Raw genomic sequence first — 20,584 nt, 5'->3', positions numbered from 1 at the left:
ATGAATTTGAAGCTGATGGGAAAACTGTGGGTACTCACCCATTTGTGTGCATGGAGCTAGGAGGAAAAGGTGACTAAATTATTTAAATTAAGAGCTGGGGGCCAGGCAAAAGTCCCAACACAGCCAACTAGTCAACCAACCAACCAACCAACCAACCAACCAACCAACCAACCAACCAAACGAAAATCCCAACTTGTGAATTCTGTTTAGTCTGTTGCATTTTGAGGCAATTCATTTCAGAGAGACTAATTTTGACTCTGGACAGCTCAGAACTCAATTCACTTGAGAAAACATATGAGCAAGTGCCATGTCAGAGGTCCTTTGATTCCATCTGTCATTGCAAGAGGGCACAGATATCTTTCATTTATGCTGTGTTACATCTGGCACCCCCATATAGATATCTGAGATACTCTGGAACCTCTAAAAATCTCACTAGACACCTCTGTTCAAGAAATGTCCTGAGCTTTCAAGATGCAATTTGGTTTGAGATTAAGACTCCTGGATGTAGACATCTACACGTAGCTGTTGGCACATGACCTGAGTACCTAAATCCCAATCAAAGGTCATAAAATAAGTCGCCAAAATACAGTACAATTTGAGATACTCTTGGGCTATTCTGAGACATCCATCTGGGGCTGGAAGAAGTGACACAATCCTGAGACCTTTAGGAGTGGAAGATGGAGGCCAGGTGTGTTTAGTCAACTAAACAGTGATTGCTATTTGGTATTCAGTGAATACAGAAATAATACAGTTTCTCTAAAACATGATTTCAATGTTTTCTCAGAAACTAGCAAATTACACATCATATCATTTTGATGTTATATGTTTTCTCACTTCTCACAAATGCAATGTGGCTAATCACAGTATTGCCAAAGATAAGTCCAGAAAAAAACAAATACATTTTTACAGAGATTGAAGCATAAATACTATGCCATAGGTTGTTTGGGCAAATTTCAGGCCCACTGATCCCATGAACTCCTAGACAACCAGAAAGCAATCAAAACATGATTATGTTCTCTGTTCTTTAACCATATATTCTGTAAGGGCAAAAATAAATAGTAAAACCTAAAAGTGCCAAAGCAAACCACATCTCATGAGAATTCCTATGGGCAGAAGAGAGACTGAGAAAAAGTGTGTGCCACTATTGAGCCACTACAGTAGCAGCCTGTGTCCCCTTTGTCCCTGTCCCAGCCATATGCTCCTGCTACTTCCTGGCACTTTCTTGGGGACTTACCCGATCCCATGGAAACCAGATTTAAGGGGTTAGACTGGCAGACAACTAAAATTTGCAAAGAGATGGTAAAACATTTTTCTGTCAGTTTGTTGAGTTGAACCAGTTCACGACAAAGGTGGGCCTGTGCCAAAGCCAGCACACGTAGAGAAGACTGGAACTGGTAAAAATAAGACACTTCATAGCAGCTTGCTTTTAAGTGGACTAAAGTGTCACATATAACTATAGTCTCAGGTGGATGGGCCTGTTGTTTTTAAAACATTCTGGACCCTTGCAACATTCACAATATGCCTTTAGGGTTATTTTTTCCTATAGAAAAATGCCTTGAGTAATAAAAAATTTAATGATATTTGTTTTCCTCTTACAGATTTCTAATGCATGATGCTTTATGAAAGCTGATGAAAACCCTGAGTAGGAGTGCCAGAATCACCAGACTATCAGGTAAGGGATAGGTGAGGTGGGGACTCACAGCATGCCAAGCCCAAAACCAAGCTCTGCAGGGTGCCCTCTGCAATGGAGCTCCCTCATCCTGCCTTGGAGATATCTGGAGCGTGGCTGTCACAAGCTGGCTTTTATTTTGAACAGCTGAAAACAGCAAACGCTGTACACAAGTAAGCAGATCAGATTTCACATGAGTAATGACGCTGTGTGTCCCTGGGGAGGGTGTCCTGTTCATCACACATCTTCACACTAATGTGTAATTTACCTTCACATTTGTTACAATTCGCACTACTGGCAAGTTTTTACCTTGCAAATTCTCTTTCACATGTTTCTTTAGCACACAGGTCTGAGTCAACAGGCTTGGAGCTGCTCATCTAGTCCTGTCAGATATGACATTCTACAAACAGTGTCCAATTTCATTGGACAGGAGCTGGATTTTTTGAATACCAACAGTTTTGTTACTTTATGCAATCTCCTAAGAGCTGAAAGCAATTGGAAACAGTAAGTAGCCTTTAATTTAGGACAAAGAAAGATTAAAACAGCAAAAAGGCAGAAACAACAGACCTGAAGTTCATATTATACCTAGGATTTTAATAGAATCACTCTAGTGTAAATTTAGGTCTGTAATGAAAGTATACCAACCCTGACTTTGCTGTCCCCACAAATGCTATGGCTGCACTGGGATCTTTTGGGTATCCTCACCAATTCTGCTGCTCTAGGCACATTGATCAGCTGCCTGTGAAGAGGAAACAGTCCCTAAACTTAGACCTGCATCACACCTCAGTTAGATGCCTCAGGTAGTTTCAAACAGATGGTCTAAACCCCCTCTTTTCTGTGTAAGTCAGTCAGTGGAACATTTGAAAACACACATACTAATAGACTCTACAAAACTGCAAGAGAGAACTTGGGGTCACTGCAAACCATGCTGTTTCCAGCATTTGCATCTAAACAACAGGCACTCTGATGACACAGAATTAGAAGAAATACACTTATTTCACTGGACTACATAAAATTGTTGGAAAGAAATTAGCAGTAAAGAGTTTCCAGATCAGGGTTCAGCCTCTTGGGGGTAACAAAGTAGATTCTGAAAGATACAGAACAGCATTTCAGCAATTGGGTACCATGCTTTGCTAGGCTACTTAAGACATTACCAGTAATGTACTGCTTAGTTGTACCCATGTACACCATTAAAGTTATTCCAGTGTGGCACAGAGTGAGCAAGTTGAGGTCAGAATATGCCAGCTGGAGAATATTAGGGAAAAATGTTCCTTCAATTTCTGCTTAATGTTCTGATAAAAATAAAGAAACCACTCACTGGCACTGTGGATATGTTTACTTACACTGCATTATGACTACTCTTCTCTGACTTACACTGGCTCCTGCAATATTTCTTGCCATTTCCCTTTCTTGAATTTCTCACATATCTTCCAGGAAGGAACAGTTTATGTCCATCATGTTTCTTTTCCAGGAAAAAAGAAGGGGGAAAAAACCATTATTAACTGAAGCAAGCTGTTACTGTAGCTGTTTTGGGGTTTTATTTTTACAATAAAACTATGTTAAAAGGAAAAAATTATATAAACACATAAGCCGCATTTGGCAATGGTATACATAAAAGTTTTATGGAGACAAAACCCTATAGGGTTCTTTTGGAGCTAATTATTCCAATATGCAAATTAAAATTGTGCATTATTCATTTTTGTCAAATAATTTTCATTTGCTTTGGTGTTCTTATAATAAAAATCTGCCAACAGGGTTTCCTCTTAACTCATCTAAGGAAGCCTGTGAAGAACACTCCATATTCAACTCTCTTTTAGATCACTGTGGCTTGAGAATACTTTTAATCTCTTTTCCATTTATAACTGTACTGCTTGACCTTTTTGCAGCAAGGTGTCTTGTATATAAAATGTCAAAGAGAGGATTATAGACATGGGACAAAGATATAGTTTAATTAAAAAAAGTCCTGTGAGACTGAAAAAGGTTACTGGCCCAGATCACAAATATTTAATGCCAGATTACTATTTATGATGTTAAAATAACAAAAAAGGGTTTATGGGTAACTTGTAATTGACCAACCTTTAGAGGTGCATATGATAATATTAAGCTTCAAGTAATAACTTTCATATTAGCTTAGAAATTAGTTTTAAAAATTTAAGAAATATTTCCTTAATGTTTTCTGTGTATCATAGAACTATTTTTGCAACATGGACTAGGTTAATGGTTTAGTCTGTTTCTAAATCAAAATGGTTCTGGAGGAAAGCATAAAACAAAGTGTGAGTTTTTGAAATGTATTGGCACGTTCATTATTTTCCATCTCTGACATTTAAGCTTGGATAGAAGCATGGATTCAATACTGAGTGAATGATTGAGAAAGACCAATTTAGATTTTGTTGCTGATTTTCCCCACAGAAACAGTGAATACATTTCTAAGCTGAACAGTCCTACCAGGTTTCCCCACTTTTTTCACTCTGTGTGGCAATGAGATGGAGCTATTGTTTTTATACCTCATAAACAAAGGGAAGGTCATGCACAAGAGGACAGGGTTGTATTAAAACATACAAACCCTTTCATTTTCAACATGCATCTTACAGTCATAGAACTACACCCTTCCTTTGTCATGCTGTACACCTTCTTTTGCTTCTGAAATAATATGAAATTATTAGATTATGAAGAGGAAATACATTTACCAACACCAACTACTGTGATCCTGTGCATTCTGTCAAATGCTGCCTATGCCACCAGATTTGCACTTCAGTTTTCTCACCTGTGTCATTGTGTACATTGTGTCATAATGGACTGATCCTGCAAACCTGACAGGGACAGACCTCATGTTGGCTTCACTGGCTCCAGCCTTTATTTCATCTATTGATCTAAAAGCCAATAGAAGAAAGGATCATCCTGATCTGACATAATTATTCTTAGGCATGGAGTTCAGATTTTGCCAATTTCTATTGGACTCCAGTAGAACACAAACAAGGGTCTCCCACAGTATGAAAGCAAAAATTATTCCCAAATATATATGCTTTTTTTTTTTCTAGAGTTGTATTTTTTCAGACATGAAATGACAGGGATATCCTTCATTACCCTCCTTTCAGACAGTCTTTTTCAATTCTTCTTCTGCTGGCTAAGATATTAAAAACATGGCTTTACAAATCACATATAAGCAGAATATGGTGCAGTGATGCCCACTGGAATCAGCAAAGGGCCTGAAAAATTGGTCCTGTGAGAAGCAGATTGTTCATTCTCAGCAAGAAGTGTCCTGAGCACCTTCTTAACATAGCAGAGCTCTTAGCTGGGGTAAATAAACACACAGGGTACTGTTTCACATTACAGTTAAACTAAACCAAGGGCTTGCTTCCAGTAAAAGCAGGAGGTGTCAGTCCCTTTCCCACCTATTTTGTTCCTTCCTCTTCTGTGTCTGCTCCCAGATGATTGATGTATTTTTCCTTTGCACCACTCTGGCATTCATCTTATCCCACAATAAACTGGGTCAATATGCTAACCTTGTAAAAAATATATATTTTTGAGGTGTTTTTGCTAGGGTTTGTTTTTTTATTTTTTTTTTTTCTGCAGCTTTAATGAATTAGATTGGCCTCTTCAGCATTGGCTTGTTCTGGTGGCAGCCACAGCTGAGCTTCAGCCCACAGTGTGTGTTCAGGGAAAGCAGGGTGCAGTGCAGGGCAGTGGGACCCCACCAAGGAGCCCCGACCTCTGTCACCACCATCCTCAAGTATGAAGCTGAAGGCAAAACTTTTGCAGTGTTAGACATCACCTTCAGTTCAGCTTCTGTCCTCCTCTACCCTTGAATTCCCCTTGAACTTGTTGAATCCTCCATTTTCTGTTATCTAGAGAGGGTTGATTGGATTACAACTAAATATGCAGAATGTACATTTTGAAAGATGCATAAGGGAGCATCATAAACCCTCTTCCCTTTATACATTTCTAATTTGGTCACAGCTGTACCCCAGACCCTAGAAGCCATACCACATAACAGACTTAGACACCCGGTTACCCATAACTCCAAAGCAGACCAGCACTTTGTACAGGGCAAATTTTTGATATGAAAATTTAAAAACTGAAAACCTTTTCAGGCATGTCCACATTTCCTGAGCAAAACTCATTTAAATTCTCGGGGCTGATCTTAAACTGCAAGACTAACTTGATTTGTTATATGCCCAGTAGCTATTGACAAAGATATTACTGACTGTTCTAGTCTTTTTCTTTTCTTTTTTTATTTTTCCCAGAGAAAACTTCCTTATCTTCTTGTGTCTTTCACAAGCACTATTTTCCATAATCCATCAGATTTCTTATTATCAGATTGTTTGAAGATGTATGTTCAGATTTCTTTGCTTGCTTAGCAGTATGTAAACACTGGAGACCTCAGTTAGATTTATATGACAAAGGAAGTGACAGAATCTCTGACAAAGCTAAGCAAGGAGTCTAAAGTGTTAGACTTGTGGAAGTTAGTGGTTAAGACTTTTCCTCCACCAGTGACACAGCAGATACACAGTGTAATTTACCCCATAAGCCAGTGAGTAAACTCAGGGGTTCCTGCGTAGACTAAAGCAATTGCCCTGCTAAAAAATTGGTATCTACCAAGAATTTTCCCCCACAGCCCTGACTTTTGTGTGGGACAACGTTCTACCATAGAAGACAGGACTAAAAACGATGACTCATTAGGTCCTTCTTCTTATTTCTGAGTAAATTCAGTCTTAGTTCTAGATGATTATATATATATACATAACATAGAGAAATAGTTATGGATAGGATGTTATTATAAATACAGAGAAGTATTTGCAAGTTCAGTTGTTCACTTGGAAGTTGTAGGTATTTAAACAAATGTTTATGGAGTAGACACAGATATGGTCTTTTTATTCTGGATAAGAGCGTAATTTGCCACATCTCACAGTTATCTTCCCTTGGTAGGAGTTTCATCTTGAGGAACATTTTTACAGGTCATGTGGAAAACTGCCCTACCTGCATGGCACTAGAGTCTGTGCTCTTGAGTGCTGTAGGGTTACTGACAGCAGCATTGCAGATAAGCAGTAGAATGTGCACAGTGCGGTTTTATGGCACAGTGCTATGGTGATATGTATTGTCATTGCCATACAACTCCTACAAACAGCTCCTTCAAATCAAGCCATCCAACTGTTTGTTCAGCATCATCTGCTACTGTGGTGGAAGTTTTATAATACCATTAGCAATTTGTTACAAAACAAACTGAAAACAGATCTTAAAATGTACTACTTTCAAGTTAGGTTTTGAAACCCATATAATCATCTGCTCTTCAGGGCCACTGAAGTCTTTCATGATGTAGCAATGTATTTTATAGTATAAGGAAATATATATGAAAATATGTGAATAATTTATAGCATCACAAATCCTATATATTATGTTTAGCATAACATTACTTAATCTCAGAATCTCAGAAGACTTAATTTTCTTTGAAGTTATCTTGAAAACCATCATCAGGAATCATAGCTCCTAGACTGTAGAATTCCAGGAGCCATGGCAAATGCAAGAAAGAGTAAGAGAATGACTCTCAGTTTCTGGTATTCTCTTAGTTCACCAGATTGTTCTGCCTGTTCAGAGAAGCTTAAAAAGGGGTCAGGTTTGGGAATCCCTGCTCCACTATCCACTATAACAGGTGGAAGGGTTGCTCAGCTCTTCACTCTTCTGTTAGGAAGTGAGTGATGCTCAGAGGCACCCAGGGGGTGCCCACTGGGCTGGACCAGTTCCAGCACTCTGAAATGGCAACAAATAGGGTAAGGAAAACACATTTAAAATTAATCTTTAACCCCTGTGCAGTGGAGAGAAATAGCTTCCTTCAGGGGACATAGCAGCTGAACTAGGCTCCTGCTTTCAGTCTCTTTTCAGTGACTCTGCTGGGATCTCAGGGAGATAGGTTAACTGATCCTCTCTCATACACTGGTATAAATAATGATCAAAATCATTCTCATTTGCTCCATAATTTAAGATGAAATTTTTTACATAAATGCATAAAATTAATAATCACCGTTCTAGTTCTATTTTTATTATTCATGCCCCATTCACTGAATAAAAGGCATATGAAGTGGGAGAGGAAGAGACACAAATGGAAATCAAGTTAATACTGAGGAAATGTGCCAAGTAAAGTTCTTAGAAGCTTTCAAAGCCAACAACATGAAAAAGTGTGCAAGAAACCTAACAATTTAGCATGTAAAATGACCTCACATTTATGAGAACTCAGGAATATGGGTTTGCATTAGCTCTACTGCTGTTCACATTTCCTGTAGTTTTAATTTGTTATTCTTAATAATAGGATATTATTGAAGCAAATAAGCAACATAAATTTACACCTCCATCTGTGGCAGGCAACAACTGCTGTGCAACTGAAGAGAGAATTCTCACTCCATGCATTTGAGGACAGCATTTCCAGAGGAATCTCTCAGGACTCATCACTATTCTTCAAACTGAGACAAAATCAAAGGCAAACATTCACTGTCATGTGAATGGCAACAAAAAGTATTTAAAAAGAAGATTTTCTTAGCCCAGGAATATTTAGGATTTCACAATTATGTATAGAACCTTTATAATTACCATAACACAATTTTGATATTAATAACATTGCATAACCAAGGAACTTGAAGCTGTAGAACAATGCTGTTGTAGTTTTAAACAGGCTATAAGTCCAATGAGATATATTTTAAACCCATTTGAAAAGTAATGTATGACCTTTTTTTGCACACTTTCCATCCACTTTAAAAGAAATTTTAAAATCTGACAGAATTTTTGTTTGCTTTGGATGTAATTTTCCACATCTGTTTTGAGGGAAATTTTGAAATTTTCAATGCTTCCATGTAAAACCTAAGAACAGGAACTCTAGCCTCTCCAAAAATAGTAAAGCATGTTTCTTCAATGCCACTGATTTTTTTTCCCTCACTTGAAAATACAGCAGCTGTTATGTAAACTGGAAAAAAACAAAGAATATGGTATCAAAAGGGATGTCTACAGTTTCTACTAATTTGAGCTGCTTCTTCTGTCTCCCTGGGTTTTTGGGCTCTTGCTGCACAGTAAGGGCTTGAGAAGCACTGGTCTCCAGTTGTAGAGATGGTAAAAAAGGCTCTTTAGACAGGTAGGAATGACATTGCTCTCTGTGTAGCCCTGGGAACCCCTGGTTTCCTTAGGCTAAAGGCTCACTAGCTTTTCCTGGTTCTTAGCAAGCTTCAAAAAAAACTTATAGAAAACAAGATAGTTTCAGACCAAAATGCTGCCTGTATTTCAAAAGAGGTTTACCAAATAGACATGCTCCTATATAGTTAATCTTATTTAAAAGTAATTTTCCAGGAAGAAAATTCTGAAAAATTCTGAAAAATTCAGAAAAAAACATTTCTTTGCAGACTTATGACATTGCACTCAGGCTCCACTGAAAGAGTGACTGAGCAATCAGGGATAAAAATAAACTGCTGGTTCACGTCATTCACACTCACAGAGAAAAATTCAGGACCTGGTGACTAAGCAGTGTTTGACCAATTAAAGTGGCTCTTTTGTGTTATTTTTTATTAACTACTCCACTGATAACTATTATGACTATTAAATGAGTGTCAAAAGTTGCAGTGGTTTAGGTCTAGGCTAATATTTCTATGTTATCCATCCTTTGTGGCTATTAAGGTTTTTATTCCTTTTAACCTCTAGGGAACATGAAGGACTGTTCTAGCTCCAATAATATTTAACTTTATGTGATTCCCTGGATCATTTTTAACAAGCTCTTCTACCATACCTAGTGCAGGGACTAAATGTGTTTATGTTGTTGATATACTTTGCTGTTGGACTGTGATCAGGTACTTATGCCAATTTTATTAACATTTTTGGCATTTGTTTACACAGATGATTACAAACAAGCTAATTCATTTTCAGGGTCTAGCAGCAGGGCTAGGAATTGATTTTTAGGGACTTCTTTTACTCCTTCTGGAGAGACAGAAAACACAATGGTACACCATGGCTTGTGCAGCTCAAGGAGGTCCTAACAGCCCTTTAGGGTGTATTTTTGCTGTTCTCTCCTTCTTGACATGTTTATTCTGCAGGAAAGATACAGGAACCTTGTGAACTGGGGATAACTACATGGAGCTGTGCTATCAGATTAGCTGTGGCATATCCATGTTAGCAATGATGGTGAAGTATGTTTCTCTCTAGGCCAATGGCTATTTTAACTTCTGGCTCTGACTGAGTCAGTGGATCAGGAGTTAACACCCAGAGCTATGGAAGGGAGATTTGAGGTACTCCTTCCATGATGTGTCAGAAAACACAGAGCCTCTGAGTCTGATTACTCCTATTCTCTGTTTTCAAGCCATCTGCTCTAAACTGCCTCTTCAGACAGACACCTTCTGAACAGAGAAGGCTCAGATTGTGTCCATAACACCCAGTAACAGCATGGACTAGAGGGTTAGCCAAGCTGGACCTGTAAAATGTGCATGACAAAAAAAAATTCCAGAGTAGTTTGCAATTTTTCTCCTAGGTAGTACCCAGGGGAGGTGTAGATAGATGGGATCCACATGCTGCTAGCTTAAGTATTAACATGCTTACCACCCCAATGCAGACACCCAGAAAGACAGACTGCTTCCTGGACAGGTGAGCACCAGTCAGAAATGAGATGTTGTAATAATCTATTCTTTGGTCACCAAGATTTCACACATTTGTGAGTACAAAAATGGATGGTGGTTCATAGACATGTACAGCTCAGGCTGTTTTACCTCTTCTACACAGCAGATATTTTTATTCGAGTTCAGAAAACTTCCAGGTTGACCTTTTCTTCATGATAAATAAGAGCATTGCTGTTGTTGATGTTCTTCATCCCCTCCTGGTCAGTCCTGGATGCCCATCTGGAGTCTTTGGGAAAAAAGAGTTAAGATATGGTTGATGTGGCCAACTTTGGGGACATAAGACTGAGGATCAGATGAATGACAGCAGGCACTGGTGGCAAAGTAAGGAATACAGGAGAGATTCTGTGTATAATCCTCAGGAGATGACCATACCATGTTCATGTGTTTCATATATATAGGACAGAACAGGTGATTTCATATCACAAAGGCACTCAGTTGCAATCGTCTGCTGACAAGATGTGTTTTAGTGATCCCTTATACGATCAAATTTACCTAAAATGCCCCTAGCTTTTTGCATGTGGGAATGGCTGGCACAATCACTGTCTCACTGTGCCATCTATCTTTGTTTCTGCGTAGTATTTGAAATCAAATACTCTATTGACCACTCCTGTCAGGTCTTTTCTTTTGGGGATGAAATAACTGAGCATTCCTCATGGAAAGTTCTTGCCATAGGAATTGTCACCTCCTCTGATTTGTAGCTCTGATATGTAGCTTAGATAAAAGTCACATTTACTTACTCTAGGCCTTCCTTAGAGCTAGCCTGGGCAAACAGCCATAGAAGAAAGAAAGAAAGAAAGATAGCACCAGTCTGGTTTGGTTTGTGCCAGTTTTTGATAGAGGTTATTCTAGAGTCTTGATAACTGCAGCAGTCATAAACAGTGCAATAGTCAGTGTGATACTAAAAAAACAAAATTGAAAGCCTATTTATAGAGATGGTTTGTAGTTCACTTAGGGACAAAAAAGAGCTGGAGATCACTCTACAGCAACAAGTGTTATGTGATTGCACCAACTGCATAAAAGCTTTCAAGTGTAAATCTCTTTAAAGACTTTCCATATGAGGAAAATGTCATTTGGGAGACCTGGGTAAGTGCCATGGACCCTGTGGAATGTAGTCATGGGCTTCATTTGGTGAGCTGGATGGCTTCCCAGCTATCAGCAATTCCATGTGGCCTGAGACAAAAATTGAAAGATAGAAGTTGCTATATTTGCTGTAAGCCAAATGTAGTCTGAGACATTAGAGCAACAAGAGGGTCCTTAAAGGGTTGTTTCTGTAGCTCCTAGACAAAAAAAACCCCAAACAAACAAAAAAAGCTTGAGATTCACCCAGAAGTTTCACCTCCAGTGTTCCACCTCCACTTTCCAGGTCTGCCAAGATTTTTTTAATTGACCTGACAAAGGGGATTGAATAACTGCCTCTTCCAACAGCAGATGGGCAGTCAAAGGCTGTTGGGCAAGCAGTCCTCTGGCAGCAAAGACAGATACACATTTCTGACTCAGAAATTCTTAGACAAAGTATAAGCATCAGTAATTATCACTGAAGAGGTTGTAGGAACTAAAAGCAAGGACTATAACTCTGGCAAGTATTAAAGAGATATCAAATCTTTGAAGAATTAATGATGTGTTTCATTTTTATACCTTTTCACTGAAATGTGCATACATTCATTGTACTGTGCCTGCACACTCCTTGTAGCATTTTGGTATGTTAACCAGGTAAATTCCATCTGATCCTCAAATCTTCATAGTCTCTAAGGACCTATGAAGAATGAGATATTAGGATATATTATAATACAATTTCTTATAATATAATACAGTTTAATATTAAACATAGAAATTCTCCATTTCCAATATGTGTAGTAGAGCAGCTTAGAAAACAATTTTATATGCAACAGACATTAAGTTATGGCTATTATAGATCAGCACATCCCAGTAAATCCAATGGAGTTGTACCAGTTAACAGTACTTAAGTAACGTATTGGTTTTAAATTGAATATTTGTTTTTGAGCATTACATGCATTCTTACAGTACAGTCCAGCAACCTGTGTCTCTCCTGACACTCACATGGCCCCATGTGCCATCTAGTGGAAAAGGTCAACCTTAAAAGATATTGTCAACCTGAGCTAGGAGGGTTTACAATGGAAAATGAAATGGAACAGAAACACTAAAGAAAAAAGGGAGCCTTCTATTCTAAAGAGCAGATATATTATAGGTAGGTGGATAGGGATAATATTTTACAATGTGGAATTAGTATCAAAATTATTTCCAGTAAAAATAAACACATTTGAATCATTAACTGCATAGAAATATATATTGTCTGAGCGACAAAAGGACTTGTTTTTCTTATTCTAGTGATTAGTTTTTATTTCATAAAGATAATCTGGAGAAGGACAAGAAAGATAAAGGATAAAAATAGAAAAGTACATGTGAAGCTCAAAATTTGAAGGAAGCAGTAAAAGTAGTTAGAATTGATATCAATTTTCCTGCTGTCTGAAATGTAAATGTAAAAGAAATCAGTGGAGTGTAAATATAGCAAATTATACTAAGAATTATTTAATGACTTTTTAAAAAAACAGATTTCATGGGGTTTTTCTCCATTCATTTCGTTGTCTCTCTCCAACTACTCTGCTCTAGAGATCTGTTTTCTAGGGTTTTTTTCTCTTGTGATAGAATATATCTGCTACAATCTCTATCTTTCTTCAGTCTTTCTTCAGGAGCTTCTTACAGCATTTTTTGCAGATCCCCTCTCCCTATCTCAGTCTAATTTTCATTCTATCTTAGTCTAATTTTCCTGTAGTTTATCATTAGTTTGTGACTGCAGAACTAGTTTAACTTTATCACTTAGTGATAATTAGTAATAATTACTACAGTATTCATCTTTACAGATGCCTTTCTGAACCAAGTTTTTCTCAACCCTTAGGTCACAGCAACAGTTCTTACTGTCCTGGCAACATGTGGAATATTAGTATGTCCAGGGAAGTCCCGACCATGGGGCTGGACATGGCAGCAGTGCTCCTAGCATCATGTGCTTGGAGGAAAGTTTACTGACAGCTAAAGCTCCTGTTCCATGACCAGACAGGCAAAAACTTGTTGGTGATTAAAGCAGAGTGAACCAAGATTCCCACAAATGAAATTTTGGGCAAGATACCAGTGTGTCAAAGTTCAGCACATTCCCTGTGCCTTTGCATGCTTGACTCTTACATACAAGGTATTGGCTGGGAGAAATAGCCCCATAAACAATGCATATTTTTTCTCCTCCTGTTGAAAAATCTCAAGCCTTTTCAATGAGGCTGAGGAAAAAAGAAAAAAAAAGAAAAAAAGATAAAGTCCCATAAAACAAATGTGGGCCCTAACTGCTCCCCCTTAAAAGATCCATGTGCATTCATTATATGTGTGGCTGCTGCAATTTCAGCAGCAAGGTCAGTTTTATCACTTTTAACATGCTGCAAAAGCTGACCTGAAAAACACAGGCAAAAACACAACAAAAGTTATGCCAGCAGCTTTAATCTCAGCAAACATACTGAGAATTTTGTGAGAAAAGTTGTACTCCTCAATCTAACAGCACAATCCTGTCAAGTAAGGCTCATCATTGCTGACAGGCTTAGGGGTGTGGGAAGGTCTTAAAGAAAACATTCCCCAAAATATTTCACAGTGGAAAGTGTCACTCTGTCAAAAGACAGAAGCTGCTGACTCCCTCCTCTTGTTTCTCTCTTGATGGATCTCTGACTAGTTGAAGTCATGTCTATAGGTCTTCATGCACTAACACCAAACAGACACTTGAAGAAGAAACTAGCACTTCTTCTGATCCAAGACAGGGTTTCCACCAACAAAGAATATTATAACATAAATAAGTTTTTCTGGAAGAAAAAACACTACTGGAAAGTGTAAAATTTAAGTTATTCTGATTGCATTGATGAAGCAGTTCTATAGCACTTCTAAAGCATTTCTCTGGTTCTGTCACTCACTGCTTTAAAGGCATAGTGTTTTTATGAGCATATTCAAATCTGTGAAATGTGTATAGACACTGAAACCATAATCCTGAGCTGTGGAGATTCAGTGAGTGTGCCTATGCTGGTTTTCACTGGAAGAGTTGAATGATGATGAAGAGGAATTAGAGAAATAAAAACTTAACTTCCCCAAGTGCATGTAGTTGGTGCCAATCAGAGAACAAGACCTTCCTTCTTGTCATGTTTCCCACTTGTGTAAATATGCACAAGTATCTATCTATCTATCTATCCATCTATCTATCTATCTATCTATCTATATCTCATACTTGCAGAGATTTTTCAGGTTATTTTAAAAGTGTGTTCCAAAGAAAACATGCAGATAAAATATGGTGTATTCCCTTCTCTTTATAAAATGTTGGTACATTATCGTAATTTCTAATCCTAAAATCAGGAGGAACATAGTACTACAAGGACCCATGTTCATGAGAGTGGGCAAGATGCTAGCCTGTCCTGGGACAAAGAAACAACATGAAATAAATCAGAAATAATTACATTAATTTGGAATAAAATAATTAAACTATAAAGTGTATTAGTATTATAAAGTTTTTTCATTAATTTATTAAAACACACTTCAGCAGTCAGAGCAGAATAAAAGCTAATTTGTAACTCGTTGTAATGGGCTGGAAATCAGCTTTAGTATTAGAAGAGAGTTCAAATACAGTAGAAAGGAAATGCAATACAATAAAGCTGTGACTCAGGGGGCTGATTGGGATAATGAAATGCATTTCAATGAATTCTGATGGGTAAAGTGCTATTACAGAGGAGCTTATAAACGAGGGGAACAGATTAAATTTGTCTTACAGTAGCCCTACACTGTCACAGTGACTTTTATTACTATAGAAATTATTTCAAAGTGTGAAAGGTGCTGTACTTGGTATTCTAATAATTGGTCTAAAGTGACCATCTCTATTTCACTGAGCTTTGTTGTTCATCAGTACCAAAAGTACAGACTTTGTGTCTACTTGGTGACAGAACTGCTAATGCTCTCTTCCTCTTGTTAATTGTGAATCTCCTCTGCATGCTAAGACCATAGAGCAGAGATTCAGCACATCTATTAATATAAAAATCCAGGGAGGCTGCAGAAGTTTGCTGTTTTGCCTGCTCTGTGGGGGCCTCCTGTGGCCTGAATTAGATGGCTCCTTCTCTCACAGCAAGGCAAAAATAACTCTTGAGTTATGATTTGTGAAAACAGCAGGGCTAATGCCGAGATCAGAGAGCTGTGGTTTGCTCCTTGTGTGTTTGGGAACATTGCAAGAAATATTTTATTAAATTTTAATTTATACATAGTTTCCTTTATGCAAATATATACTTTCTTGTTGAAATTTTAATCATTTTATAAACCCCCAAATTGACTTGCCTCAAAATGATAATTAAAAACACACAGATTTCAAACTTGTATGACTGTTTGATAGATTTCTTCTACACTTAACCGTGTAATCAATTTGTATTAGAGACTGTGGAACAGGGAGCAATTACATAATTTCTTTAATTTCCCAAGCCTGTCTTGATAACTTTACAAAATTCCTTAGTCTTAGATACATTTAGTTTTAAAGAAAAACTTTGAAACTTTGCAACTTTTTGAGTATTCTTTTAGAATTTCTATGAATGGTGCTGAAGAAAAGAGGGTAAGTGAGAAGATGATCTGTAGTGCATCCTTTAAATATATTTAGGATAGCATTGAAATAAATGTGCATCTTATAAAACATGAGATATTATCACTGTCTTGATTAATTGTCAACAGAATTTCTCTTCTCATCATCTTTTGTTCTTAGATTATGTATTCTGGGTGGGATTTTGCATGTCTCTTACAGGGTTATGCTTTCTGAGCACACAATGTGTTTTGGGCATTATCCCAGTATAAGAATATATTCCATTACTATTATTACTATTATTCTGCTTGAAGCATATCTGACTTAAGATGTCTTAACCACTTTCCCACTCACTTGTGATTATTTCTAGTTCTGCTCCAAGTGGTTATCACACACATCCCTTCTTTGTGCCATTTGCACATTTTTTGTGATCTGGGAAACCATGTTTTTAAAAAATACAGCCTCTTGCTATTTCTTGGGAAGGAGCCATGCAAAGATGTGGTAGATGGTGCAGTCATGCTATCAAAGAGCACAGCTAAAGAATAGTGATCTCTTGCAAAAAATGAGAAATGAGCACCTCCAAGGTGAAGGAAACTCTTAAATCACACCTGCTGCTGAAAGTGAACTTTCATTCATTAGTCCTAGTCTGTTTGCAGTTCATAAATGTTTGTCTTTCATAAGTTATTAAATATCTTGCCCCACAGCATGATTTGTAACACCTAATGACAGCTCATACTTTACCTGAGCAGCCTGTGAAGCATGTTGAGTTCATGCCCTCTGTAAGATATTTGCATCACATGTCTCCTTGTTCTTTCTCACATCTGTTGAGGGCATATAACAGAAAGGGAACATAAGCCCCAGAGAAAGAGCACATGAGCTTCACAGCAGGAACTATTCCAACTGCCAACAAAATAAATCATATTACAGGAGGTAAATGTGAAGCCAATGAAAGCACCACTTGAGATGCTACTGTGAGTAGAACTGCTTTCATTAATTGTGTTTGCAGGCATTACCATGTCAGGCAACCTTATCAAGGGAAAAACAAGGAGCATAAAAACAGATATGACAGCCCACAAAATGCTGTATGTTATATAAAACTAGTCCTGAGCCCATAACTGGGGTTAGTCAATAATAGGCAGTGCCTTTTCCATGTGGAGTGAAGAAGAAGAGGGGAAAAAAACCCATCTTGTTCCTGCCCAAGAAATATTATTCGCATTGTGTGTGGATGTGTGAGAGCAAGGGGTCATCCATTTCTCAGCTACAATCAGCCTTTGGAAAGTATCAGGCTCACACAGCAGGTAGCAGGTTTCAGCAATCACCATGCATCATGTGGGACTGGCTGTCACTGGAGTGCAGGAAAGCAGAAGAAACAAGTATACAGGGAGGTCAGCTTGCTGCCTTGCTGTCTTCAGTGTCTCCCTCCCTCCCCCACTGCCTTCTCTCCTGTCTCTTCAAGCTCTACACAGTCAATGTGCCAGAGCAAAACAGTTCAGTTCAAATGCATTCAATAAACAAGTCTGGCCTAAAAAAATGGATGGATGTTCAACAACCTAATACTTCTCTAAGGCAAAGATTCACAATCTACCATGAGTTTGTTTTGTACATCTATTTGATGCATGTAGCAAGTAGCAGCTTGCTGTCTGTTGGGAAACAAATAGTTTCTAGTGCTCACAAAAGTAGAACTGTCTGAATTCAGTCTTTAATTTGCAATAAATTGGTCTGCATTATGTACCATGATCTGGGTTAATGTTTCTTTATTCTCACTTGAGAGGACTGATAGTTGTGATTGTAGGCTATCAATAATCAGACAAACCAGTTAAGCGGATGTACTGATGGAGTCAGAGGAAAAAGCTTCACTGGTATTACCTTGATTACTCCTGGCTCTAACTGTGACCCAAAGGAATTTCAAGGGGGCTAATGTGAGGATCTCTCCCTTTACTAATTCCTCCACAATGTAGTATGTTAGAATCTCCCTGACAATCTCCCCAAGGGAGATCTGCATCTTCATTGCTCCCTGCCTCATTCTTTTCCTTTGGAACTCCACGATGCCCCTGTACCCCACATCCGATCCAACATTTATTAAAGCAAAATTTTACCAGAGATTAAACCTTATCTTCCTTCCTCTCCATTCTTTTCCCATTATTAGAGATACCCTTTAAACATCAACATGTCAGTCTAAGAGAAGGATTAGGAAGTAAAAAACATACAAGTGTGAAAGGTGAAGATGAACAAGGTGAAGAGGGCCAAAGCAGTTGTAGATACTGCAGTTTTACTGGCATCTTTAAGTTTCAATACTGTCAGTGTCATTCTTCCTTAGAGTTTCAGCAATATCATAATAATGGTATATTAGTTTTATTAGTTATTACATGTTATTAGTACAAACAAAGCAAAAAAACAGATTTGCAACACAGAACCATAAGCTAAGTAACATCTGCATATGTAGAGACAAATGATGTGAATAAGATCTGCTCCTTTCGAACTGTGCTTCATGTAAGAGCCGAGCTTGATTATTTCTAAGAGAGCAGAGAGGTAGAGCCTTTCCAAAAACGAGCATCTGGCGCTGGGAAAGAGCTCAGAGCTGCTTTGGGGAGGGGATCCTGGGAATGGGATTCTGGGGAGGGGATCTGGGGATGGGATTCTGAGGAGGGAATCCTGGGGATGGGATCCTGGGAATGGGATCCTGGGGATGGGATCCTGGGGATGGGATTCTGGGGAGGGGATCCTGGGGAGGCGATCCTGGGGATGGGATCCTGGGGATCGGATTCTGGGGAGGGGATCCTGGGGAGGGGATCCTGGGGATGGGATTCTGGGAGGGGATCTGGGGATGGGATCCTGGGGAGGCAATCCTGGGGATGGGATCCTGGGGATGGGATCCTGGGGATGGGATCCTGGGGATGGGATTCTGGGGAGGGGATCCTGGGGATGGGATCCTGGGGATGGGATCCTGGGGAGGCAATCCTGGGGATGGGATCCTGGGGATGGGATTCTGGGGAGGGGATCTGGGGAGGGGATCCTGGGGATGGGATCCTGGAGATGGGATTCTGGGGAGGGGATCTGGGGAGGGGGTCCTGGGGATGGGATCCTGGGGAGGGGATCTGGGGATGAGATCCTGGGGAGGCAATCCTGGGGATGGGATCCTGGGGATGGGATCCTGGGGAGGCAATCCTGGGGATGGGATCCTGGGGATCGGATTCTGGGGAGGGGATCCTGGGGAGGGGATCCTGGGGATGGGATTCTGGGGAGGGGATCTGGGGATGGGATCCTGGGGAGGCAATCCTGGGGATGGGATCCTGGGGATGGGATCCTGGGGAGGCAATCCTGGGGATGGGATCCTGGGGAGGCAATCCTGGGGATGGGATCCTGGGGATGGGATCCTGGGGAGGCAATCCTGGGGATGGGATCCTGGGGATGCTCGCAGCGCAGCCACTGCCCGCGCTCGGGTGCGACTGCGCATCGCCGCCACCAGAGGGCGCTGCAATACAGCGCCAGTGCCGGGACGCACAGAGCGCCGAAGCGCCGCGCCAGCGCCGGCAGCGACTGCGCCGCTCCCGCCGGCTCCTCCCATCCCTCCTGTGCCCTCCCATCCCTCCCGGCTCCCTCCCATCCCTGCCGGCTCCCCTCCATCCCTCCCGGCTGCCTCCCACCACTGGCGGCTCGTTCCCACCCTCGGGAACGAGGATGCTCCTTCCCGTCCTCGGCACTCCCGCCCACCATTGGCAGCTCGCTGCCGTCACCGGCTCCATCACCCCTGGCTCCATCCCCCCCGGCTCCATCCCCCCTAGCTCCATCCCCCCCTGCCTCCATCCCCCCCTGCCTCCATCCCCCCTAGCTCCATCCCCCCCGGCTCCATCCCCCCCTGCCTCCATCCCCCCCTGCCTCCATCCCCCCTAGCTCCATCCCCCCAGGCTCCATCCCCCCCTGGCTCCATCCCCCCCGGCTCCATCCCCCCTGCCTCCATCCCCTCCCTGGCTCCATCCCCCCGGCTCCATCCCCCCTGCCTCCATCCCCTCCCTGGCTCCATCCCCCCGGCTCCATCCCCCCTGCCTCCATCCCCTCCCTGGCTCCATCCCCCCCGGCTCCATCCCCCCTGGCTCCATCCCCTCCCCGGCTCCATCCCCCCTGGTCCATGCTCCCCTGGCTCACACGCTGCGGGACAGCCCGAACATGCCAGTGCAACCCATCGGGCTTGAGGCGGCAGCAGCCTTGGGTGAAATTCTCTTGGGTTAGACCTCCCTGGCTGTTTCCTGCGCTTAAAAACATGTTAAGAATGTGTCAAATCGGTGGGGAAAGTCCTGCACAAAGATGCAATCCCTGTTGAGATAAGGCAGAGGTGGGATTGGGGCGTCAGTCACTAGGAATGCTTTTCTTGGAAGTTGAAAGCCACATGTTAAAGGAAACAATGAGTGATGCACTTGCAGAATGATGTAATAAAACACCATGTGATTTCTTTTGTTTGTTTTTTTCCCCTTCAACCGTCTGAAAACCTTCACAACTTCTTGCAAAGGCACATACAGAACTCTAACTAACTCAAAGACCTCTTCATATAGTTCCATGTAGGAACTATTATCAGGAAAACTCCGACACCAGTGAAAAAAAAAAAAAAAAAGAAAAAGAAAAAAAAGACCTCCATGACAAGCACAAATACTACTTTTTTTTTTTTTTTTTCTTCTTCTTCTTTTTTTTTTT

At 40.4% G+C, this 20,584-nt stretch overlaps 1 long non-coding RNA gene across 2 annotated transcripts; it reads right to left on the bottom strand.

Moving 5' to 3' along the window:
• Positions 1-2,470: 2,470 nt before the first annotated feature.
• On the bottom strand, positions 2,471-20,170 carry LOC306801559. Of its 2 annotated transcripts, none has more exons than XR_013774125.1 (4): positions 20,042-20,170; positions 16,640-16,719; positions 4,434-4,539; positions 2,471-3,131 (listed from the first exon to the last, which is right to left on the bottom strand). It is a non-coding gene; the product is annotated as an uncharacterized lncRNA (long non-coding RNA). The 2 variants fall into 2 exon arrangements; XR_013774126.1 differs by lacking the exons at positions 2,471-3,131; positions 4,434-4,539 and adding exons at positions 11,296-11,478; positions 11,944-12,061.
• Positions 20,171-20,584: the final 414 nt, after the last annotated feature.

Source organism: Erithacus rubecula (genome assembly GCF_903797595.1).
Source record: "Erithacus rubecula genome assembly, chromosome: 4".
In the NCBI taxonomy this organism is placed as follows: domain Eukaryota; kingdom Metazoa; phylum Chordata; class Aves; order Passeriformes; family Muscicapidae; genus Erithacus; species Erithacus rubecula.
This window is presented reverse-complemented; position numbering and strand designations above follow the sequence as displayed.